The following is a 26,911-nucleotide window of genomic DNA, read 5'->3' as shown; positions in this document are numbered from 1 at the left end:
CTTTTCTCTCTCTCTGTTCAGTTGAGACTCTTAACTTGCTATTTCAACTAATTTAATTCTTGAGAGCCTAATCTCTAGTACATGCACTGACCTTCTCATGGCTCTAATGTTGCCTTCTCTGTAAAGCCTTAAATAAAATCAAATATTTCCCCCTCTCTTTCAATAGATTTTTCCTAATTCTGGAATAATAAAGCATTGCATTTTGTTCAGTTACATATATATGTGCCTATTCATATCCCCTGACCAAGACACTTCCTGGAAGGCAGGGTCAGTGTTCTGGTTATCACTGTATCCTTAGCCTTAATATAATTTGTAAAACACAGAAGATTTGTCATGAGTGACTGTTTTGTAAATGGATACTTGAATTTTAGACCAATTTTTTCAGTAGTTCAAATAAGTTAATACTGTTCTCTGTGAAGACCTTCAATGGGGATGAAATAGAGACTAGAAAATGCACTTTCCCCTTTAGAGGTACTTAGTCCAGGTGGGAAGATAATATATCTACAAGATGCTTTCCAACATATAATCTTACTCATATGAATGAAGAATCTCAGAATTCTAACATTTGTCTTCCCAACTAGGAAAACCTGGGAGTCTCTTATGTGTCAGGATACAGTCTTTTGACATGGGTAAAATGTTAGACCATGTAGTGATAATTACAGCTACTATTATAGCAATAAAAACAGCTAAACAATAACAAAATTTATTGATGGCCTTTCATGACTATAATTACTGGCAGAAACTAGGTATTTCTTGGGATCACAATTTATTTTTCAGGTATGTAAATTCTGTGATCACGCAAAACTCTTGGCACCCAGCTTTGAGTGAGTACCAGCCTTTACATGGTTAATTTATAAGAAACACTACAAAGCATCTACATGATCTTATTTGAGAATCCCGGGCAATAAATACATTGTGAAAATTCAGATTACAAAGGTAAAATAGTTTTGACCATCATTATCAGAGAATAATATTATGAATATTATGAAGTGAAAGTACGTTTTAAATGGAGCACAAGGAGACAGCAATGAGATTCTATTTATCAATTATTTGCTACCTGCTAGACACTGTACTAAGTTTTAAGCTTTTAAACATTTTTCATAAATATCACTTTATACTCAACAAAGGCATACTATTATTACACCCATTTTACTTAAGAAGAAATAGGTAAGAAAGGCTAAGTAACTTTTACATTGTGACTCAGCAAGCAAATGTCTGGATTAAATTCAAACCCAGTTCTGTATGCCTGACTTAAAAGGCCATGCTATTAATTACTAACTCCTCAACTTTTCATAGTAAGATGGCTTCTTCACTACAATGCAAGAAGTATTTTGTACTACACTTTCCCCCTCACTGGGAATTTGGCTATTCTTCTTGATTTATTAATTTGTTGCTTAAAGAGGAAGGTAGGGAAAAGGTTTGAAAGATAATTGTGATTTTGTGAAAGGACAGAAAAAATCTCTGTTAAAAAGAAGATAAGAATGTCTGAAAATCTCTTTTTCTTTTCTTCTATACTAAGGATCACATTCTATAACTGAATAGAAAAAAATCTAGAAATAATAATAGCTACCATATATTGATCACTCTGTGTGTGCCAATCATTGTGCTAAGTACTTTATACACACACACAAACACACATAATCTCTAACTATTAAAACACTGCCTCAATGTAATGTTAGTTACTTGTTTTACAAATGAGGGAAATGGGGCTCAGAGAGATTAAATTATCTGCCCAGTGATTTCAGAGCTAGGACTTGTAGTTGTCAGGTCTTTCATACAAACACCCATAAGAATAAAATGCCCACGTACTCTACTCTAGCAAGGTAGAGTAAGAGAGATTGACAATATGGAGGGATGACAGAATTTTATGTAGAGATAAAGAGAGACAGCACCATTAGCATAAGACAATGCTGTAGAAATGAAGATTATTTTCCCCTTGGATTATGAATTCAGAGTTTCTATAGATGAATCAGTGACCCAGTTTAAAGGATGATAGTAATATACCAATTGATGGTTAAATCTATCATTTAGTGTACATTTAGACTACTGTTTACAACATAATCTCCATTCTTACAAGAACCTTGTTAGATAGGTAAGATTTCTATTTCTAATTATGGGTTATAGATGAAGTAATAGAGACTTAGAAATTTTCAACATCTCAAAATTAATTGGTGAATTGAGTAAGGATTCAAATGCATCTCTGGTTAGTACCTTGCCCTATGCTCTTATCTAAGGAAAACATCTTGTTAGTGATATCCTGTTAATAACATTCTATGAGGTGAATATAAATTATACCCAAAGTAAAATGTCTGGCCAAAAAAAATGGAGATTTTTGGACTAAATGAAGAGTGTCTGTCTAGCTCCAGCTATCCAGATTTTAGTCCTATTCAAGAGCTGTAATGGACATTAAGACCTTTTGACTAAGACAGAAATCCTATCAGTTGGAAATCACTGAGAAGTTGAGGAGGAAGAGCTGAATGATCTTGCAACCACCAAGAACACTGCTTATCCCTAAAGAACATGTATCAGAGAGATTGCTATATCTAGATTCCCTTATTTCTGAGAATGAGTCCCAGCACACTAGGATATCAGAATCTCATTCACTCTGGAACTGAACATGTAAACTGAAGGCTATTACTGGTTGAAACTGGTTGGGACTGGAATAAACAGAAACTTAAATATATATTTCTGACAGGTTATTATTGTCTCAGGGGAACATAAAAATTAAGAATTCAGTATGTATCCTACAGTCTGTTAGAACTTTTTAGTTAAAGGGAAAATGCAGACTGAGACATAGGATAATTAAGGGAGAATCATGTTTTGACATGCAAATATAACTCTAAATTGTTGATTAATGGATCAATGCCAAAAAGAAGGAGATCTCTAGAGGAGAACTCAGGAATTCATGATATTTTTCAATAGTGACTTGGATCATGACATAGAAGCTACCCTTTTCGTATTTGTGGATGATAGATTTAGGAGGATTATCTAATATATTTTATGACAGTGGTAGAGTTAAAAATATTGATAGGCTTGAATGATGGAGTGAAACCAATAAAGAAAAATTTTACAGAAATAAATATAAGATTCTCCATTTAAATTAAGAACAGGTTACATAAACGTAGATTCAGAGAGTTTGATCTCAAAAGTAGCTCAGTGAAAAAACTAGATTTTTAAGTTGGTGATAGAAGACAACAGTGAGACAGAAATAATAATATAAAACTAATTCTAAGCTGCTTTAATAACTCTGTTAAATGTTTGTAATTCTGATATGATAATATTTGCCAAAGGGGAAGTCAAGATCCATTACTGAGTCATGAATCAATGAGTGGGCCTTAAAGAGCAACTTATTTTTTTTTTTATAGCTAAAAAGAAGATAATAGGATAGAATGGGATGGATGGAATGAAAGATACAAGAATTCACTGCTTATACAAAGGAATAATGGGAGAGAGACAGAGACAGACTATATTATTAGCTCCATAGAGGCAAGAATTTTTGACTCTTTATTTTTGAATGCCCAGTGCCCAGACATAGATGAGTGAGTAGCACATGAAAATATTTAATAAATGTTATGTACTGAATATGATAAAAATACATTGTTTACTATATGTCATATTGAAAAAAATTTAAGAACCACAGCTTTCTGTCATTCTGCATGATCAAGACATTGGAACATGGGGGCACCTGAAAACTTTGTAAGGTATATTAAACTAAGGAGGTTCCAGATGAAGTTTACCAGGTTGGAGCTGTCTGTTTTTGAAACTATATCACCTTTTTAACTATGGAAGCAGTGATGTTTAACCTCAAAATATTCTGGAACCATGAGAGATGTCTATACATAAATTAAGAACTTTCAAGGGAAAGAACAAATATTTCATAGTACTTGCACTAGGAGGCAACCTACTAATTGTTTATTTATTTATTTAATATGGAAATGATTTTTACAGCAAGTAAAGTTGAACTAAGATTTTATGCAGACTCAGAAAAGAACTTAAGAGTTCTTTCCTTATGAATGAAGGAATTTATGTGCTTTAAAAATGTAGGTATCAAGACAGTATCAATTATTGAAAGTGTTGAAAGCAATTTCCCTACTGGAAATATTTTTGTAAACATTCCTTTTATTAGTATTTCTACAATACTAAGAATACAAATACATTATTTTAAAGGTTGCCTATATATATATATATATATATACACACACACATACATACATATATATAAATTTCCTGAAAATGACCTATATGCCCAATAGAATCTCTCTTATCACACTTCCTGATCAGTTAATTTGTCCACAAAATATGACAAGATCATACATTATTTAAATTTTATTTTCCCTGAAGAGGGAAAAAAAGGAAGAACAATTAAAGTACTGTCTTAAGGAAAATAGGTAGAACCTATATATTTTGAAATATGCTGCAACTTTTGGCTAAATCTAAATAAAACCCTTCAGGAATTTATCACTCTGTAAAATGGAAATGATAAAAAAATATATAAAATTCATGTCTGAAGATCAATTTCATACAGAGTTTTTACTTACAACTTTTACTGCTGTATAATCATCTAAATTCTATTTTATTATTATGAAGATTTTTATTCCTAGTTAAAGTCACCGTTTGTGTGACATAACATTCTTTAGGTTGGACATTACTGGATATGAAACAAAACTGAACATTAGCAATATTATATTAACATAAGGTGGCATTGGTGGTTTTGTGATTTTCAAATATTAAATTATAATTTCAAGGAACTACAGAAGACACTACTAAAAAGAAACAAAACAAAACAAAAAACTTCGTTAACACATGTGAAAAAAAAGTTGTTAGGCAGTTAGGTAGAAATGAGCCCTGGGCAAGGGGAGAGGAAGGGGGAGGGAGCAACCCAGAAAATAACAGTATAGCTGTGCTAAGGATAAGTGGCTCCAAGAACTTTTACTTTCTCTAAATGAGGGCCAGCAAAGAAGCCGGCTAGAATCGAATGCTGCGGCTGCAGTAGACAGAAGGACCAGGCTTAAGTTGACCCAATGCTCATTATAATGTAATTAACATTACAGTTTGAACCCCCTCCTGCAGGTTTCTCTGTGTGCATTATGTGTAAAAACATGTGTAAAAGAGATGAGCGTGCCTGAGCACAAGCAACTTGAGTTGTCAGTCAGCCTGAGAACTCAAAGAACATGAGTCATCAATCAATCAATCAATCAATCAATCAAGAAAATGCCCCTAAGCCAGGATATAAGAAAAGGGAAAACAAAGGAGCACCGCCATTTTTCCTCTCCTGGGTTGGCCCGCCCCCAATTCTCAGGGGTGTACTAATTTTACCACCTTTTTACTTAACTAATAAAATCTTCTGTTTATATCACACTCTCTGTCTCCTGTTAAATATTCATTTTTTGGGGGTGACTAAGAATTGAGGTAACTTTTATTCCCTTCCTCCTGGTAACAATGTCACTAAAACTATCCATAAAGTTATTCTAATACAGTCCAGGACTTTGAAAGTGAGTAGAAATGTACCATATTGAACTTGAGCAGAACTGAAAAATCAAATATTGCTCATGATAAGCAGAACTGCTTCAAAACGAAATTAGGATAAAGGACAAGATACTTAAAATAAAGATAAGTAATACTGCTGGTTTAAAAAGTCACCCATTAATTTTTTATTTATATGTCATAAATGTTACCAATTGTAAGTTTAATAGAACTATGTATTAGTTGTCAACATCTCAAAATATCTTTAGATAGATTCAACAAGCAAAATAAAAGACTGAGCAGCAAAGGACATTCAGCTTCTCATTTTACCTGAGTTTACACATGCAATTTTAAGAGAACAGATGATAAGGCATGCCTGACATTATTTAGTAGGACAAGTTACAGTGGAGGTAAGAAGGAGTTCAGAAAATGGTCTTGACTGATTAGCGTATTCAAAAACCTCTGTCTGCCTGAACAAACAGAAAAATATGGAAATCAGTAATGCCAATTGGATAATTCAATTAGTGATGAGAATCAGATACACTACATCTAAAAGAAAACACATAACAGTAATTAAAAGGAAAAAAAATATGCAGAAATCTCAAAGACTAAGCTACAAGGAGATGTTTACTTAGTATATCTCCTGTGCCAACCCCTGTTTTCAGAGCTGGGGGATACAGTAATAAATGAGATAGACTGAGTCCCTATTCTCATAGAAATATTTTTGGGCAGGCATAGAGTGGTTGAAGTGCAGAGACATTTGGGAGTACATAGCTAATAAACTACTAAATTATAACTTCAAAGAACAACAGCATAAAAGGAACATGATAATTTTATAGTGGTAAGTGGAAAAAGAAAACAAAATGAGATATGAGTACGAATAATTTGTTCTGGGGTTCAAATGACTTTTTTTGGAAATAAGAGTGTAAAAAGTGGTTTTGTAAGCATAGTCCAAACTGACTTGAAGTGCATGAAAATAACTGGAGGCTGTATTCTGGGAGTAATTTAAGGTGGCAAAAGTGAATAGTGAACTGAGGCAAAGAATATAAACTGAAACTTCTCAGGTGGGTATTAAGTATATTATGTATTCTTGTTTCTACTCATTCTTTAGAATGTATTCTCCAGAGGAATATATTCTCTAGAGGGGAATATGGAAAAAGAGACACTAGACATTTTAATTTAGAAATAATAGTGGAATTTAATAATAAATGTTAAAATATTGGATTTAAAATATTACTGATCAATGGCCTTTTTAGAATACTTGTAGTTTTAATAAATCAACTTAAGTTCCTTCATATTACGATCTAGGCACTATACTAAGATTTTTCATAAACACAGCCTTGTAAAGGCTTTGAGAGAATTTATTAATCAGTAGAAATGAATGATTGCTAAAGTTAGAACAAAGCAAATATCATAGGACAAATATACAGTATTGTAGGTATTTGAGTTGTGATAAAGGGCATCTTTGTGATGTTTCATATTCGTGAAGAATGGAATATGGCTTCTAAAATATTTCTGAAGTGTGTGATATATAGTCAAATAGGAAACACATTAAAAGTTAAACATGAGTAGTTGTAAGATTAAAAAAATCAGTCATAAATGCTTAATACTGACATATGAACGTGCACATGGGATAAAGTATATTTTGAATGTATGAGATATACAGTCAGATATAGGCTTTATTCTTTTTTATATATAAAGAATTGATTACCAAAAAAGTGATTTACTTACCAAATGGGTTCAAAGTTTTTGTTGAAAATATTTGATAACAGACCTTACATTATAGTATCTATAATTAAGAATAAGAAATAGAAATGTAAGATCTAACATTTCTCCAAAGACTATTATACAGCACATTCATGAAAATATTGCAAGATCAAATATTACACTAATGGGTGCTTGTTCAGGAGTACTCATAAAACAAAAGAATAAATTTATTCTCTTGTGAGGCAGTTTGAAAAATAGCTTTCATGACTAAAGTCATTATCTGATTAATATGCTCAGCCTTTTATTTTTTGACCATCAAATTAGTGTCCACAATTTGATTTTTAAAGCCCCTATATTTATAAAAATAATTTACTAAGTTATACTTGTTACTAAAAGTAAAGCATAAACATAGACATTGTGGATGCCAATTAATAATACCTTTTAACTGTTAATTAATTATATGTCCTAATTATGCAATTTTCATGTACAGTACTTATACTAATTAGATAATTAGAATATGTGACTAGAACTTTGCTGTAATATAAAGACCTTAACATATTTTAGACAGTAAAAAAAAAAAGAAAGAAACACATAATCATCCAGTCTTTTCCTAAATAAGGATAATAGTATCTTAAAAAGAGATTAAATACTATAGTACAAATGAAGGTAATAGTTTCCAAAGAATCTTTCTGGATTCAGTTTTTGTGTATATCCTCATAGAAAACACAAAAAATAAGTATACCTCCCACACACACAATATAGGAATCCCAACATTCTCTGTAATATTATCAGTACTATTGTCTCTGTAAAGATTATAAGTCACTTTGTTGTACTCTCTTTGAAAACGTATCATCAAAATTCTGATGGGTAAAAAACTCAAGTGGAGACAAAAGTTAAGAGCTATATATTCCTGTAGACAGAAAAGTTGATTAGTTACCAATGGACCTCCTTTTTCCTACCATTAAATCCCTAGAAAGTATGTATATTTTTCACAGAACATTGAACAACGTTAGATATGACAGAGGAAGCTCCTGAAAGGTGCTCTCACAATGTCTTGGCAACTATTATCAACTGCTGCTGAAGTCATTAAGTGAATGGTTGAAGAGGAACTTTATAACAGATCAGATTGACAACTCCTGAATCTAATAATCATTCTTAAATCACTAAAATTGAGGTAACTACACACCATGTTACCTAATATGATACAATATAAATTACACACAGTACAATAACATATTCTTGTCAGGGAAGGGGAGGCGGGAAAAATATGCACAAAAATACTCCTGGATCTAACTACCAGTTTATAGGCAATATGAAGGATAAAAGTTCATGTTAAACTATGCTATGAAGCGGTAATCAACCAAATCCAAAGTTTGGAAAATTCTAAGTAATTTCACACACAATTAAGCAGCATCAACCATTAAATAACACAACAGAGAAAAATGTAGATGGCTAATGGTTATAGAGTAAAGGAAATTTAACATACAGAGCAAGTAAATAAAACACATGAAACTTCTTTTGATCCTGCCTCTATCACCAATTGTAGAAGATGTTTTTGAGACAATGAGGAAACATCAGAAATTGAGTAGGTATTAGATCACATTGTAGAATTATTTTTATAAGATGTTATTTTGTTTCAGTTATTATTAAACAAATGTCTTTACCTACTGAGATACACACAGAAATATTTATAAGTGGAGTTTTAGGAAGTCAGATTTGCTTAAATATAAAACTGAAGCAAATAAACACAAGAAAAAAGTTTGGGTATGTATGCTGTTGGAGAAGGAAGGGAGACAGATAATACGACAAAATGTTGATAATTGTGGTAGGTATAGGAGGCAGAAAAATGACTAACCCCACCCCTAAAAGAGATCCAGGTCTTAATTCCTGAAACCTGTGAATATCTTGTTATACGGCAAGGGAAAATCAAGGTTGCAGATGAAAGTTTGCTCATCAACTGACCTTGAGATGGGGGAATTATCCTGGAAGACCCTGCAGCACAGAGAAGTGGGAGGTGGGGGAGACAATTAATGTATCATCAGGCTCCTTATAAGTAGAAGAGGAAAGCAGAAAAGGTAAAACTAGGGAGATGGCAAAATGAAAAACACTTGGCCTGATGTTGCTGGCTTTGAAGATGGAAAAATGACACCATAAGGCTGTAGAAGCCTCTTGAAGCACAAGAAAACATATTCTCCCCTAGAGTCTCCAAAAAGGGAATATAGCCCTCATTTTTAGCCCAGTGAGATTCATTTCTGACTTCTGACCTCTAGAAATACTAAATGATAATCTATGCTGTTTTAAACCACCAAATTTCTGTTACTATGTTACTGAATCAATGAAAAAATAATGTACTAGGTTATGGGTACATGAGTTTCATCATTCTTCCTGCTTTTGAATTTATTTTAATTTTTCCATAGTAAAACTTAAAAAAATATATTAAGATTCTGAAAATAATTTTTATTACCAATTTTGTGATTAAAGTCCAATAGCTCAACAGCAAAAAGCTTAATTTAAGGACATATGAAATCTAGTAAATAATATGACTGATTGTGAAGATGCCCTTTATATATAATCAGAGATGTCACAACGTAGTATAACTATTTGAATTGTGTGGCATTGTTAAAGAGTAAGAAAAGAACTGAAAGTGTCTTCATGACAGATTTGTGGTCACATTTAAAGGCAAATAAATCAAATTGTATTGAAACACATGATGAGATCATCAATTAGTAGGTCACAGATGGTATATATACTCTTTGTGCCACTTTGTAATGAACATTCACTATTAATTTTAGAATTTTGTTAAGTGAAGCATAGTTAAAGTAACAAATCTCTCCATAAACATCACCTTTTTAGACCAAAAAGTCAAAGAGGGATAACCTATTATTACCATAAACTGCAATCCAATGTTGTATTTTATTTAATAGAGATAGTTTCTCACAAATATTTTTATCTGTCATAATGGGAGATTGTGACTTTTTTGAAGGGTAGGTTTTTTTTTTATCTGAAAAACAGTTCTCTACATCCTGAAAGAAAATTAATTTGATTTCAACACACACACAAAACTACTTCACAGTACAAATAAAATGGAGATTACGTAATGACATTTTCCCTTTAAAAGCCATTTAAAAGTAGTAATAAACGGTGACAGGTGATGTCAAAGCATACTTTTTCTCTAGGGTACTTCAAAAACGGATAAACTTACCTAAGACGGTTCAAATTTCTCCACTGCAGCCGCTGTAATTCAAGACTATCTGTGGTAAACTCAACCTACTTGTTCAGCCTTAAAACAAATTTTAATTCACCGAGGTCTCACACGGGACCCAGTTCGGTTTAAGTCAGACCCACTTCGACCCGGAGCAGCCTAGTTTCTAAGTTGGATTCATTCTGACCCCGGAACTGGTTCTGTTTCTAAATTGGACCTACTCTGACCCCGGAACCAGTCTGACGTTTTCGTCAGACCCAGTCAGACTCCAGCGGTTTCTGGATTCGGTCAGAAAAGGAAGTGCAGTCAGACTGTTGAGGTTTCTGGACTCAGTCAGAAACAAGAAGTGCTCAGATAAAGTCCGAAAGCTCATAAGGCAAAAGCTGCAGAGCTAAAACCGGGTTTCTGAGAGAATAATGTACCCATCAGCTCCTGAGGCGGCAGGAAAGCGGGGCGCTCAAGCGGCTCGAAGGTACCTCAGCCTGGTTGTTCGTTGCTTTGGGGGCCCTCAGGGGTCTCCTCTGGCCCCTTCTTTTGATACCAGAACTGGTAACAGATAAACTGAAGTATATTAAAATTTTTAAGAATTCATCTGAGCAAAATACCTGTTTGAGTCGGCTGTGCCAAACCGGTAGTGGTTACTAGTGCTCCACCTGACGGGAGCTCCGGGAGAGACTGTTACAGAGAGACGGTAGACGCAGAGTAAGGAGATTGTTGATTGGCTGGAGCTTGTAGCCTAGCTGGCCTTTGGAATCGGTTCTCCTCAGCGTTTTGATTTCACAACCTTGAGGCATTTACGGGCTTAGATTTTGGTTTGCTTACGGTAGGCAGCCAAGGTATTAGAGCCACGTCAGTGAATGGCCTCCCTGTTTAATTAATGTGACAGACCGAATTTAAAATTAGTTCCTCATCACTGACTTTCAAAGCGGGATTCAGACTTTGTCTTAGGCAGTTCTAGTCTAAATAAATTTACAGTAAGCCGCTGAGGTAAAAGCATTTTGAACTTCTGGAAACAGGTGATGGTAGTGGCAGTATTTTCCCCCCCTAAATTTGGACGTCTTTAAAGAAAGAAAAAAAAAATGGGACACAAAAAATACCGAAACAGGGAGAGGGTATATAGCTTAGTGCTAGAGCTCGTGCATCGCGTGCATGAGGTGCTGGGTTCAATCCCCAGTACCTCCGTTAAAAAGTAAATAAATAAATAAGTAACAACCTAATTACCCCCCCCAAAGACTGATTAAAACATTAATAAAAATTAAAATAATACCAAAACAGTACTTTTATTATAATTGTCTTACGCCGTAATTGTGACTTTGTGAGTGAAAATGTAACAAATTATTTACAATTTTACTCTTACCTAGTTCATTTTAGAAGAATAAAAAAAATCTCATCAAAGTAATAGACTGCAAAGGATGAGAAATAACTTTTAAAATTGGTAATATTAACGTGTCAATATTAGTAATTCAGTTTTTACTAAGAAATTCCATATACAAGCTGTATACAGTAGCAGTCAAAATGATCCTAATGAAGTAAGCAATGATTCTTCTCAAAAAATATAACTCAACTCATACATCTGAATGGGTTGTTATCTTTAATTTTATAATTGCCTTTACATAATAAAGCAGCATTTTAATATTCATAATTCATACCCTTTGTTGAGGGTAGGTTTTATTTGTATTCATATTCGAAAGTCTTTTGGAGTCAGGGCAGCATATATGTTTCAGACAAACCACTTTTTCAGTGTTGGCTCCATGATGTAAAGGAATAAGACTCTCTTGTTTATCTTTTAAACTACAGAGAAACTAGGAAAACAATTTACAAAGTAAAACATTATTAATTTCTTGTTGACTTTTATAAATTGAGTGATCTGCTGAGGTGTAACATTTTTCACCAAAATAGATAGCTTTATAATAAAAGAAAATGACTGATTCTCCTAAGTTCATTAAAAGGAGAGAAAAAACAGGACTACAACTAAGGAATACAGTTCATAAATGTAGAAACAATTGTTTAACAGATCATAGTTACTACCTATTTATACTTTTCTCTTTTTCTTTCTATCACCATATTTCTCTCTATTGCTATATTTATGTCCTATCTTTTTATTAATAGAGAAGACCACTGTTGTTATGAAGAATATTCTGTAAATTCATTGAACACTACTTTTTCAGTTAATAATACATATATATATTTTACCATATTATAATTTTAAAATTTATTACTTACTATTATTTTAAACTATTTTTTAGCTTTTGTATGCTAAAACTACTTTACCAAACCTGAATTTTGTATATGACAAATACATAAAATAGTACCTGTAGGTGTAGGAGAAAAATTAGAAAATTGTGGTGTCACTGAAGTCAAGAAAGACTCAAGAAGGAGGAAATGGCAAGTGGTGTTAACCAAAATTTACTCAGCGTAACGAAGTTATTGTTAACTCCCTGGAAAATGGTACAAAACTGAAAATCATAAGGGTTGCCATCCAGTGGATAAAATAGATACTGAAGTAAGATAATGATGTTCTGATAAATTGACATATGGAAATAAAAGGTGCCATTAAAATTGTCACGGCTGAAATTTTATAAAATTATTTACATTTATAATTTTTGAATATTCAGAGATGATGTGACTTGGAGACATTCTTCGAGTTTGGTGACGTGATGTTGATGGATTACATTCATAAGAATGGTTTCAGTCAAGTGGTCAGATTTAAGTTTCATAGGAAGGGGGTTGCTGAATTAGAATAAATGGGAGATAAGTGTGTAGAATGTATTTTCAAATTTTGTCTATGAAGAGAAAGAGAGAATAATAAAAATGGTATCAGCAGTGGTCTGAAGTTCCTAGTAAGCTTGTAAAACATGTAACGATAATAGATTGAGTATGTATGTAAAACATGTAATGGTAATAGACAAGGAGATGATGGACTTGAGAATTGGTTATGAATTCTTGTGGAATAAGAGGATGATTTAGGATGTTGGATAGGGACTGTAAGCAAGTGCCAAAGTCTAAAGTAAATGTGTATGTGTGTGTGTATCTATGTGTGTGTATGTGTGTGTGTGTGAGTGTGTGTGTGTCAGAGTGGAGGTGGGGCAAGGTATTGGATGGTGGTAATGGTGATGCAGGATATTAAGGGTGACAACTTGGGCACATAAAAAACAAAAATATTTTAGGTAAATATACTTTATGTATTTCCTTGTGATAGTATTTTCTAAGTCATTTGCACTGTATGAGATTTAGCCTTCCTAAAGACAGCAATGCATAGTATTCCATTTTCTTCATAAATAAAAATAATTGTACAGAGATAACACTCACCAGGAAGATACATTATAGATCATACTATGGTTAAAGATTATCTCTGATTCATTGTATAAGTAGTAGATACTCTGTTAAATTGGGTATTAGACAAGCCCAGAGTCGAGTAAAAGCTTAGTTGGAAATATGTTGCTTTCAAATAAATATCCTCATTTAATTTTTATCTCTATTTGAAAAGTATTAGAAAAAGAAAAATTATGTTAAAAACTACCATGGTGTTACCTTTTTATCTCAAAATCTTCCTAATTATGGTTTAGATATTGAGCAATATTCAAGGTCTGTCATCACTGCAATTTGTTTGGCAGCAGTAAGACTTCAGAAGGCAGATAAAAAGCTCATAATCCTGTTATTAGACACACTAGAACTTTATTGTAACATAAATAAATTTTGCAATTTCTGATTTTTTGAAAAAAATTTTCTTACTACATTAATAACATTAATAAAATTTTAAATCAGAAGCATGTTCTACTATTTTATATTATCATTAATTTTTTAAAGAAATGCCAAAGAGTATAATATTGTACACATATGTGGTTTACCAACCAGCTTAAGATATAAAGCACATAAGATATCAAAGCTCCTTTAAAACTCCCTGACTCATTTTTTTGCCTCTTCATCCTCCCTCCACAAAGGCAGGTATTATTATTAATTTTTCATTTTCATATATGTTCTCAAACATTTAGTATGTATGTGTCCATGAACATTTTACATTTTTGTATTGCAGATTTTAAAGTTAAATGCTTTATAAAAAATTATTTTGTGTATTTTGTTTTTTCAGTTATTTGGTTTATGACAGTCATCTGTGTTGACAGTGTATCTCAAGTTCAAAATTTTCATCAATTATTTCTATTTTATTATACAGTTGGCCCTTGAAGACTGCAGAAGTTGGGGCATTGATTCCCCAAGCAGTTGAAAATCTGAATATAAATTTTGACTCCCCCAAAACTTTACTAATAGACTGCTGTTGACTGAAAGCCTTACTGATAACATATGTAGTGAATTAACACATATTTTGTATATTATATGTATCATATATGGTATTCTTACAGTAAGGAAGACTAGCTAAAAGAAAATGTTATTAAGAAAATCATAAGAGAAAGTACATTTATAGTATTGTTTTATTTATCAATATTGTAACATCATCTGTTTACAAAATGAATCATCTGTCAGTACGTATGTCAATAACATCTTACATGATATAAAAATACTGTAGATGTTATATGTACAAAACACGCCCCAGATTGTATATGTTATTATAAAATAATGACTCTCTGCTTGAAAGTATATTTTGTCTAATAGTAATCTGGCTATACCATTTGTTTTCATTACTGTTTGATTGGTATAATTTTCTTATGTATTTTTATTTCCAGTCATTCTTTATCATTATGATTATGTTTATAAATAATGCAAAGTTGGTTTCTGTTTCTTTTCCATTTACACTTACCACTTCTTCTCTTTTAACTGGAAAATTTGAACTATTTACATGTATCACAATTATGGATGTTTTTGACTTACGTTAAAACCTTTACTGTTATCCTATCATTTTTCTTAATCTCTTTTGTTGCCTTCTTTGGATTTAATACATTTTTCTTTTTTTCCCTTCAGATTGTTTTAAAATGACATACTCCATTTTTATTTGTATGTATTTGTGTTTAACATATATATGTTGACATAGCATATGTGTGTATATGCATATATACACACAGACACATGCACACATACATACACATTCACCACTGTTTCATCAGTCTTAAGAAATAAGGGAGGCTGTTATAACCTTGAACTTCTCAGAACTGAGAACTGTTATTGTCTCACATGTTATTGTTTTATGTAATATTTTACTTACATGTTATATTTCACTCCCAAAATATCTTGGCTATCATTAACATTTTATATTTAATATGTTTATATTACCTACATATTTATCAAATCTTTTGCTCTTTATTTCTTCTTATGTTTATTCCCCTCTTTCTTTTCTTTACATTATTCTAGTTTATATTTCCTAAAGCAAATTCTTTAAACATTTATTTAGTGAAGACTAATTAGTGGTAAAAATCTGTCAATTAACATTTCTCTAAATTTTCTTTATTTTACTTTTCATTTTTTAATAAAAATTTTATAGGTATAAAATTGTGGATGACAGTTATATTCTTTCTGCATTTTTAAGAGCTTTTTCTCAGAGTTCTTATTATTCTATTCTTGTTATAGTCTATTCTTGCGATTGATAGTCTGCTGTCAATCTGATCATCATAATTTCTACTTAAACTGCCTTTTCTTTGTGGCTGATTTAAAATCTTCTGCTTTAAAGAGGAATTTTTAAAGATGGTGACACAGGAGGCTCCTGAACTTACCTCTTCCCACAAACACATTAAATGTACAGCTAAACACAGAGCAGTTCTCTCTGAAAGAAATCCAGAAATTAACTGAATGACTCCTAGACAAGAAAAGACCTACATCAAAATAGATAGAAATTCTGGGTTGTCCACATAAGTAAAAGTGGGAAGAGTTCATCACCACTAGACCAGCCTTGTAAGAAATATAAAAGGGCCTTCTTCAAGATAAAAGAAATGAACTCTTGTTAGTAAAAGGAAAACATATGAAAATAAATATCACTGATAAAGATAAATACATAGTTAAATTCAGAATACTTTAATGTTGTAATGGTGGTGGGTAAATCACATATAAATCTAATATGAAGATTAAAAGACAAAAGTAATAAAAATAATTATATAATAATCTGTTAAGAGTTAAAAGTAAAAAAGTAAAAAGATGTGATTTGTGGCACCAAAAACATAAAATGTGGGGGAGCAGTGGTAAAAATATAGAGCTTTAGTATGCACTTTAACTTAAACAGTTATCAGGTTAAGATAGACTATTATAAGTAGTTTTATGTATGTCTCATGATAACCACCAAGCAAAAACGCATAACAGATACACAAAGAGGAAGTAATCCAAGCATGCCATGGATTTGTGATGTGTGATAAAAACATCAGATCACAAAGGAAAAAATCAGGAGAAGGAGAGAGTAAAAATAAAGATTACAAAATAGCCAGAAAAATTCACAAAATAGCAATCATAGTGCATAGCTATCAATAAACATTTTATGTAAGTTAACTAAATTCCTGAATCAAAAGACATGGAGCCTTCTTCAAGAAACAAAAATCTCAGATAAACACCTAACTTTATTCCTCAAGGAACTAGAAAAAGAAGAAAAATGAAGCCTAAAGTTAGTAGAAGGAAGGAAATTTGAAAAAAGTCACAGTGGAAATAAATAAAATAGACACTAAAAAGACAACAGAAAAGATCAAAGAAACTAAGATGTGGTTCTTTGAAAAGATAAAATCAACAAACTTTTATTTAGATTCATCAAGAATAGAAGAGAGAGGACTCAAAGTCAGAAATGAAAGAGAAGATCTTGCAACTAATATCACACAAATGCAAAGGGTCATAAGACACTACTATGAACAACTATACTCAACAAGTTGGAGAACTACAAGAAATGGTAAAGTCCTAGAAACTCACAGCTTATCAAGACTGAATCAATAAGAAAAAGAAAATCTGAACAGACTACTTACTAGAACCAGAAGGCTTCACTGGTAAATCCTACAAAACATTTAAAGAAAAAGTAATACTAATTTTTCTCAGACTTTTCCATAAAATGGAAGAGGGAATACTACAAGCTAATTTTACAAGGCTATTATTTCCCTGACACCGAAGCCAGGTAAGGACACTAAAGAAAAAGAAAACTAAGGCAATATCCCTGATGAATATAGATGCAAAAATTGTCAACAGAATATCACCAAACCAAATTAAACAGCACACTAAAAGGATCATACACCATGATCAAGTGGGATTTATTGCTAGAAATACTAGTCAATCATATATCTGATAAGGAGTTAATATCCAAAATACATAAAGAACTCATACAACTTAATAGCAGGGAAATAAGCAATTTGATTTAAAAATGGGCAAAGGAACTAAACAGACATTTTCCAAAGAAGACATACCTGGCCAACAGTTACATGAAAAGGTGTTCAACATCACTAATCATCAGGAGAACATGAATCAAAGCCACAGTGAGCTATCATATCATGCCTGGAAGGGTAACTGTCAAAAAGGCAAGAGTTAACAAGTGTCACCCAGGAGGTTGAAACAAAGGAATTTTTATGTACCATGTGCGAAAATGTAAATTGGTGTAGCCACTGTGGGAAGGACTATGGAGGTTTCTTTAAAAATTTAAAATAGAACTATCTTATGATCTATCAATTCCACTTCTGGATATATAGATCCAGAGTAGATGATAACAGGATCTTGAAGAGATATCTGCACTTCCACAGTCATTGCAGCATTATTCACAATAACAAAGATACCGAAACAACCTTTGTATTTGTTAAAGGATGGCTAGATAAAGAAGATTTGAGATATATTGATATAGATATAGATATATTATTTATCCATGAGAAGGAAGGAAACCCTGCCATTTGTGACACATGGACACACACCTGAATCTTGAGGGCATTATGCTAAATGAAATGAATTAGACAGTGAAAGACAAATACTGTGTTATATCACTTATATGTGGAATATAAAAAGTCAAACTCATAAACAGAGACTAGCTTGGTTATCAGGGATTCAGGGGATGTGGGCAATGAGGAGTTTACTCAAAGAGCACAAACTTCCAATTTTAAGGTGAATAAGTTCTAGATATCTAATATACAGCATGGTCTATGATGATATTTAATAACACTGTATTATATACTTGGAATTTAAAAATAAAACACAGTTGACCCTTGAATAATTTGGGGCTAAAGGGGGCCAACCCTCCATGCAGTCAAAAATTCGTGTGTAAGTTAAGCTGGCTCTTTGTATATGTGGTTCCTCTGTATCCACAATTCCACATTCAACCAACTGTGAATCATGTAGTACTGTAGTATTTACTATTAAAAAGTATCTTTGTATAAGTGTACTCGTGCAGTTCAAGCCCATGTTGTTCAAGGGTCAATTGTAAAATCTTTTTGTCTTTGGCATTTTAAATGTTTATTTCCATTTATATAAATATTAATTATTGTTCATGCTGTTTAATATCTTGATACATATTTTTAATTCTGGAAAATTATCACCTATTATCTCTCTTCATTCTGTCTCTTCTATTTTCTTATCTATTTTTCTGGAACTCCTATTATCATTCTTAAATGTCTCTTTTCCATGTTTTTTGAATTTTTATTTTTCATCAATCTTTCATCTGTGATAATCTAGGTAATTTCTTCTGTTTTATTTTTGAGCTGAGGTTTTCTTTAGCTATATCTAAACTATTTAATCCACTGAACACATAATTTCAATAATCATATTTGTATTTCAAGAAGTTCTTGTTAATTCAGATAATATACTTTGTAATTTGAGGAACTTGTTCTGCTATTTTCTTCCTTCTCATATTTTTATTTTTATCTTTATCCACTAAATTATTAAATATACATTTTATACTCTATATTGCACAATTCTGTTATCTGAAAATTCTGGGAGTCTAAGTCTTTTTATTCTTTCACAGTAGCACATTCATTTTTCTGTTGACTAATTTTTAATTGTGTGTTCATATCTGTTAAACTTTATATATAGTAATTTTGTACAGTTACAGTTGAGGGTCATTGTAAAAATAAATTGTCTTTGCTTTTGGTTGGCACCCCAAGGATCTTCAAAACTATAAACTCATGAAAGATAAAATCTTCAGTTACAATTTCATAGCTAGATATTTTCCAACTGGAGTTTAGAACAAGCACATAATTTTTCTTGTTATTCTCTCTACTAGCAGTAGATACCTCACTGCTGGCATTATTCTGGCATTTCAGTTCGGACTTTCTACTTTCATGGACCCCACCAAGGCTTCAATTCTTGTACTGATACAGCCATCAGTGTACGAATTCTTGAACACAAATATTGGGGAAGATTCTCAAGTTAACCACATTTACTTCTAACTAACAAGTTTGGTTTTGGCTTTCTTTTTATTTTTGATACCTGGTGATTTTCTTTACTTTTTTGTGAGGTAATTTTTATAACTAAGGGGATATTTATAATATTTTAACCAGCATTCATAAGTTTCTTTTAAAAGGAGTTTATTTGAACTACTTATTCTGTCATATAATTTAATACTCTTACCCTGTATGTGTGTGTGCTGTGTCATTGAACATTTTTCCTGATCAACAAAACCAGTATTAACTTAATTGATGGGGAAAAAAAAATCACCATAACTCACACATACTAGTAAGCATTATTTGATGGAGTAGAAAATTTCCACGTTGTAGTGGCTTTAGTAGGTGAAAAATAGACAAATGGGCTTCAAATGTCATTTTGAATTTTCCTTAAATTATTTTAAAGATTGTGTTTTAATTTAGGAAAGAATTCCTCATAGATTCTTAAAAAAAGTCTTTGAAATATAGGCACTGGCTATATATGGAACAACACCTAAAAAATTAAAGACAAAATAAGATTACCTATAATTTCAGCTCCAGAAGAAAGAATATTAATAAAAGCCTTTTATGGATGGTACAAAATGAATATTTGAACTCCTCTACAGTGTCTAAATTCATTTTTTTAAATGAGTAACATAACCTAAGTGAGAGAAAAAATAATACAATAAATAATACAATAAAAAAAACAAAACTTCCCTGAGTGCTCCTTTATTTCTTTTCCATTTTATTTTATTTCCATTTGCTCTTAAATCACTAATCACCTAATTTCCAAAAGGCACAGTCAATACTGAAGTCATTTACTAGCCTGATAGTCTGAGTCTCATATGCCACATTACATAACTATATATGCCAATATAATCAAAATCTTAATGAAACCCAATTAAGCTGTCTGTGCTGTGGCTCTTCAGGTATCTTGTCTCTTTATTGTAGAAGTCAATCTCATTTGTTAAGCCCTTTATACATCTGAACTAAGCCAAGAAATATTTAGCTAAGTGATGTTTTATTGAGATCCTGGGAAAATAAACCAACTCTTTTCTCTATATTCTTAATTTTTCTTCTTTTCTCCACCTATTTTTTTGTTTGTGTTTGTTCTAACTTGTGTAAAAGTCGTTTGGTTCATTTTTACTATTATAAGAAATATATGAACACAAGAGTGCATAAATTATATATGTCATTTAAATAATAAGTACTAATGAATATCCATATAACCATCACCTTGTTGAAAAAAGATAATATTTCTGGAACCCTTGAAGCTTGTGAATGGTCCTCTTCCAAAATATTTCTTCTTGAAGAAATTAGTACTCTCCTGTTCTGTTATAATAATCCTTTGCTTATCTTTTAAATTTTACTGTTTATTTACCAATTTGTAACTCTGTTTCACTTTGCCTGGTCTTAACTCTATGTAAGTTATTTTTACTATGTATAAGTGTGTGCCTTATTTCTTATGCTAAATATTTATGAGCTTGTTTTATATTGCTGGATACTGCCTGTATTAGGAAGGGTTCTCCAGAAAGCAAAAACAATTATTTTTATATATATAGTTACACATATGTGTATACATTCCTACACACACACACACACACATATATATGGAGAGAGAGAGATTATAGGAATTGATCCACATGATTATGGAGGCTGAGTAATTCTAATATGTGCAGTTTGCAAGCTGGAGAACCAGGAAAGCAGGTGGTGTAATTCAATCCAAGCCCAAAGCCTGAGAGCCAGATGGTCAATGGTCTAAGTCCCACTCTGAACCCAAAGGCCTGAAAACTAGGAGTTCTGACTTCCAAGGGCAGAAGACAGATGTCCCAGTTCAAAGAGAGAGAAAATTCACCCTTCCTCTGCCTTTTGTTCTATTCAGGCCCTCAAAGATTGGATGATGTTCACCAGCATTGGTGGTTTTTACTCAGTCTACTAATTCAAATGCTACTATCTTCCAGAAGCAACCTCACAGACACACTTAGAAACAAAGTTTTACTGCAAGTCTGGGCATCCATTAGCCCAGTCAAATTGATACATAAAATTAACCATCACACACCCCATTCATTTTTGAAGAGGTTCAAAACATTTTATACTCAGAATATGCCACTTTGGCATATTGATTATTTTGAGCATGATGGCACTAGAGAAACAGCAGATGCAGAAAGGATTCTCTGACCTTTCCCTTTCTACTTAAAAGCAAGTCACAAAATTAACCATGAGAAAGATACCTTCTCTGTACCAGGAAAAGAACATTCTTATCACCGGAGACAGAGAAATGGTGCCAAGTTTGACCTGTACAAATAAATCTATTACAATAACCCTTATCTTCTATTAACTTTTCCTATATATTTCCTAGTTGCCTTCTCACAATTTACTAGTCCTAGCCCAAATATCTTTGTCTCGTCATTTCTCCACAAATTTATCATTTCTTTGTTGAAAGTATATATTAGCTCTTGGTCCTAACTGGTTGTTCAGGTCTTCGTTTTCCTTATGAAAACTCCTTTGTGCACATAAAGATATTAAGTAGCATTCATGTGCTTTTTCTTTTTTCTTTCTTTCTTTCTTTTTTTTTTTTTTTTTTTTTTTTTTACTGTAAACCTGTCTTAGGTAAGTTTAATTCTCAGGCTCAGCCACAGAATCTAAGAGACTAGAAATACTTTTTTTCTCCCCAATATTTTTATACTCTACAGTTTTATGTTGCTTGAATAAAAATTGTTCCATTCTGTGAGTGGTGAAAATATCCAGTTTTAGACTAGTTTGAAAAAAAAACTGCTGAAAACATTTCTTCATGTCCTATGGTACACATAAGCAAATGCTTTTCTGGAGTATATATGCATATAAATTGAGTTGTTATATTGTAGAATATGTATAACTTCAAATTTCCTAAATAATGTTCCCAAAATAGTACATTATTTTGCACCCATAGTATCCACATTTCATCCACATCTAGCATTTGCAGATGCTTTTTAATGTTTGTTGATCTGGTGGATTTTTAATGGAATCTACTTGTGGTTTTTAAATTGCATTTCTCTGATTACTAACTGAGTTAAAACATTTTTCACATGTTTGAGGAATTTTGATTTTCTCTTTTCTGTAATACCTATATTAAAAATTATCTTTACAAAGCATGTTTAGTAAAGTATATTTGATCAGGTTAAACTTGTCTTTAAAACCTAATCAACCTATAGGGTTTGTTGGCTTATCAATGCTTGTTGTTAGACTTGTATATATCCCTGTATTTAGTAGTTAAGACTTCTTTAGAACTCAGAGCATTGAGTTAAGGTTTAAGAAATATGATGTAGTATAAAAGAAAGAAAATATAATACTTAGGTGAGTAAAACTTGTTGACCTCAGAGAGTTTATTAATAAATTTGAACTGGTATTTTGTAAACTTAATGATTAAAATACTGAAAATATGTACAGTAAGAGACTTATTTAAGTATATTGAAACTGGTTTATGAAGTGTTCATGGAAAATGTGTATTTTAAGTTAGATTTGAATATTCTACTTTTTAAAAAAATAGTTATATTGAACACTAGCCAAGTACCTGGGATTATTTGAACTAGTTAGAAAAGATAAACTATAAAAAATGTCCTAAAGTTCTGCTCTTGCTATCCAGTGTGCCTCAAGGATGAGATTATCACAGATAGTTATGGATAAAGTAATTATGAAATAATAGTAGAAAGTATAAATTAACACACCTTGTGTGTATTATTGGAATTCAGAGAAATGGTCTGTCAATCAGAAAAAATGAGATATAGGTGTCTGTGTATTTAAAGATGTGTAAATTGTGGACTGTTAAAGTAATCTTGCAATGAGCAAGAAGTATGGATAGATAAAGGTGAAGCAGGGGAGATTTTGGTAGAGGAGAGACATTTATTGAATATTCCTTTAAAACAAAAGTTAAGCTTGACACTCATTGCAGATATATAAGTCTTTATTCTTCTAGTATTTTAAATGATGTTAATTTTATTTGGAGAAACAGTGGTGTTGGATCAATGTTGGTCTTTCGGGTGGGGTCTGATAATATTACCTCTAATGTCTTAAAACTAAATGTCTAGTTTTCATGCTTAAAACAAATACTTTTTATTATTTCCTTATGTGCATGCAATCCATTCTGAAGGAAGAATTCTGGCAATTATTTAATTAGTTTGCTCAATGGATCTAGTTAATTAAACTAGCAAATTCTGTGAGGCTAGAATTAAATGGTGTTTCCTCATTTAAAAAAAATGGCATTGTCACTGTACAAGCAAAATTTGCTTATATGGTCTGATAATCAGCAACTCTCAGTTCTCAGTGACTTAGGATGACAAAGTAGTTTGTGTTTTTATTTTATTTTCTGGTTGTTTCTTGTACAAAAACACATCCTAGTCAACAGAGGACCTCTATCCATTGGAACATCAGAGTCTCAAGTGGACCCAGGCTGATGGGGCAAATGCAATATGGGATATTGCTGGTCACTTTGCCAGAGAAAAAACAAAGCTCTGAACATTTGTCAACAAATTCAGCATTTTGCCAAGAAGTGTTACAAATCATTTACATGCACAAGTTTTGGCCAGAACTCCTCAACTGACTCCATGCAACAATAAGGATCAAGGAAGTAAACTATGTGCCTGAAATGTGCATTAGAAACAGTGAGCAGCACTTAACTTTGCCCATTTTAAATGACTATATCTTCACTTCATATAACAGATATAATGTCTTTAATAATAGATAAATGTCTAGTTATTCCCTTTTACTTATCAAAATTGTATAAGGATTTGATTTTTTTCTGGTTACTTTTTCCTTATTATGTGATCAATAATTTCATTTTTAATGGCTTTATCAACATGGGGTTTTTAGTGTCAATACAAATGATAGCCATCATCACTCACAAATGGCACATGTTTGGCACAATAACAGTACCAGGATTACATGTAACTGCTTCAAAGGTTAATATTTAAACCTACCAGAAATCAATTTGATGATCATTTATTATTTTGCTGATTTTATTCCAATTAAAAAAGACAACATCCAGCTTTTTCATATCTATGTAAAATATTTAACTTCATGGAACATATAAATATTAAGAAAGGTATTCAACATCCTGAAAAACAATGGATTTTCCTACTTGAACTCATTTGAACCACCTGGAAACAAAGAAAAATAATAATTTAGAGGTGATGATTCAGCATTTTTTCAACAAGAATATGCCTCTGAGAATAAATACAATAAAATCCTAAGTAATCAATCCATACTTTAATGCCTTTGAACAGAGAGTGGGGTTTCTCCAAAGTTTCCAGATCATTGAGAAAGAAATGAATAACATTGTTTGTGCAAGTGGTTGGGAGTTGGAAAATTAAATTGAAGGATTATGTTTATTAGGAAAGAGACCATGGGGAAACATTGACTATGAAGGATTTACAAGAACTGATATACCCTCTACAATGTTGTGTACATAAGACAATATGTTCCATATTTTGTGGTAGTTTAACAGACTGTAAAGCATAATTTTGACAAAATGTCCCTGTTACCATTTGACTTAACTCATGAGGTGTAAATCTGCACAAAATATTTCATAGTATACAACAAATTTGGAAGTCCTGTTAACAGTCATTACACTATTTGTCAGGTATACATGTGAGGCTGTTTTGCTTGTTTTCATTAGTACATTATATTAATAATTTTGTCCTATGGAAAAAATTTTAAATAAACTTCAGAATTTCAGAATAGTTTTAGGTTTACAGAAAATTTCCAAAGACAGTATACAGAATTCCTGAATACCTCTCACTCATTTAACATCTTACATTGCCATGGCACATTTTTCAAAATGAAGAAACCAACATTGGTAACATTGCCATTAACTAAACTTCATCCTTTATCTGGATTTCCCTAGTTTTTCACTAATACTCTTTTTCTGTTCCAGGATCCCATCCAGGATACCGCATTACTTTAAACAATATTTTTGTTTAACCTTCTCTGTTCTGTGTCAGTTTTTCAAACTTGCCTTTTTTTATGATGATGTTGACATATTTGAAGAGTGCTGGTTAGACTTTTTGTAGAATACCCCTCAATTTGAGTTTGATTTTTTTGTTCGTTTGTTTTTTTCATGGTTAAACTAGGGCTACAGGGCTTTAGGGCAAAAAATACAAAGGTGAAATGCCATTGTTATCACATGGTCTCAAAGATACGCACTATCAAAATGACTTATCACTAAAGATACTAACTTTGATCACCTAGTTCGGATAGTTTTTGCCATGTTTCTCCATTGTAGTTATACTGCCCCTAACTTTCCCATACTTAATACTTTGGAAAACTTATGGGGATTTTAAAAGATATTTTTCCTTTAGAATTTTAGAAAAAAGCATGACGACTAAACCCTTAACAGCACAGAAGAAAGCAATAAAGTTACAAATGTTAAGGTTAAATTTCTACCAAAGGACAGAGTGTTGCTTCTTCATCCTGGAAAAAAAAATAAGCCAGTTTACATATCTTCAAGTAGAATATAGTCTTTGTCTCATTAAATGCTCATCATTAATGTTAAGATTTAGATTTTATGCCTTAATGAAGCTTAATTGCTACACTTACAGGGAATTTAAAATTTTGGTGAACGTGTTCCGAAATCAGTCACTAAAAATTGTTGAGGCAGAGATTAAAATAAAGAATTACATAAAAGAGCCAAACTGTAAAAAGTTAATGAAATTATTCTAAAAGAATAAAAGTCATTTAAAGATTAAAGAACTACAGAATAACTATTTTAAAGTATGAATAGAGAGATGAATTATATTACTAGAATCAAGTGTGCTTGAACAAATAAATATAAGCCAGCTAAGCATCACAATTATTTGAAGCTCCAAGACAGCTTTTTATAATCTCTTCATCCTAGGTAATCAGAACATTTTTAACTGATTTGAAAGGCAAAGACTAATGGGAATGCCGGGATAAAGACAGACAAGTCAGTTAAGGAAGCCTAGAAATTGATAAGATTTCTTTCATGAGATGTTAACATTTTTCAATTAATTTATTCCTATTCTGATTAATTAGGAGAATATTTTGAGAGGATTCTGGAAGATTTATTGCTAATTACTTTGGCTCAGACTTGCTGCCTACTACAGGATATAGTGACAGCCCTTACATAGGGTTATATTTATTAGGAGAGTAAAATCCCTAGATTAGGTCACTGCTTAAATGGATTTTTTTAAGTAAAATTTCCTTCATTTTAATGTATGTCCTTCATAAATAGGAATGACAATGTGAATTAAAAATGGTAACTGTTGAGCTTTAACATTTTACATGAATTAGTCAA

The 26,911-nt window shown here is 31.9% G+C and overlaps 1 long non-coding RNA gene across 1 annotated transcript in view; it reads right to left on the bottom strand.

Moving 5' to 3' along the window:
* The window catches only part of LOC116662642, a 370,728-nt gene extending 360,163 nt beyond the window's left edge, over positions 1-10,565 (bottom strand). Inside the window, exon 1 of the long non-coding RNA XR_004318621.1 lies at positions 10,373-10,565. This is a non-coding gene — a long non-coding RNA (uncharacterized LOC116662642). The remainder of the gene's footprint in view (positions 1-10,372) is intronic.
* Positions 10,566-26,911: the final 16,346 nt, after the last annotated feature.

The sequence above is a fragment of the Camelus ferus genome, chromosome 3 (assembly GCF_009834535.1).
Source record: "Camelus ferus isolate YT-003-E chromosome 3, BCGSAC_Cfer_1.0, whole genome shotgun sequence".
NCBI lineage: Eukaryota > Metazoa > Chordata > Mammalia > Artiodactyla > Camelidae > Camelus > Camelus ferus.
Note: the sequence above shows the minus strand (reverse complement) of the source record. Positions and strands in the feature narration are given on the sequence as shown.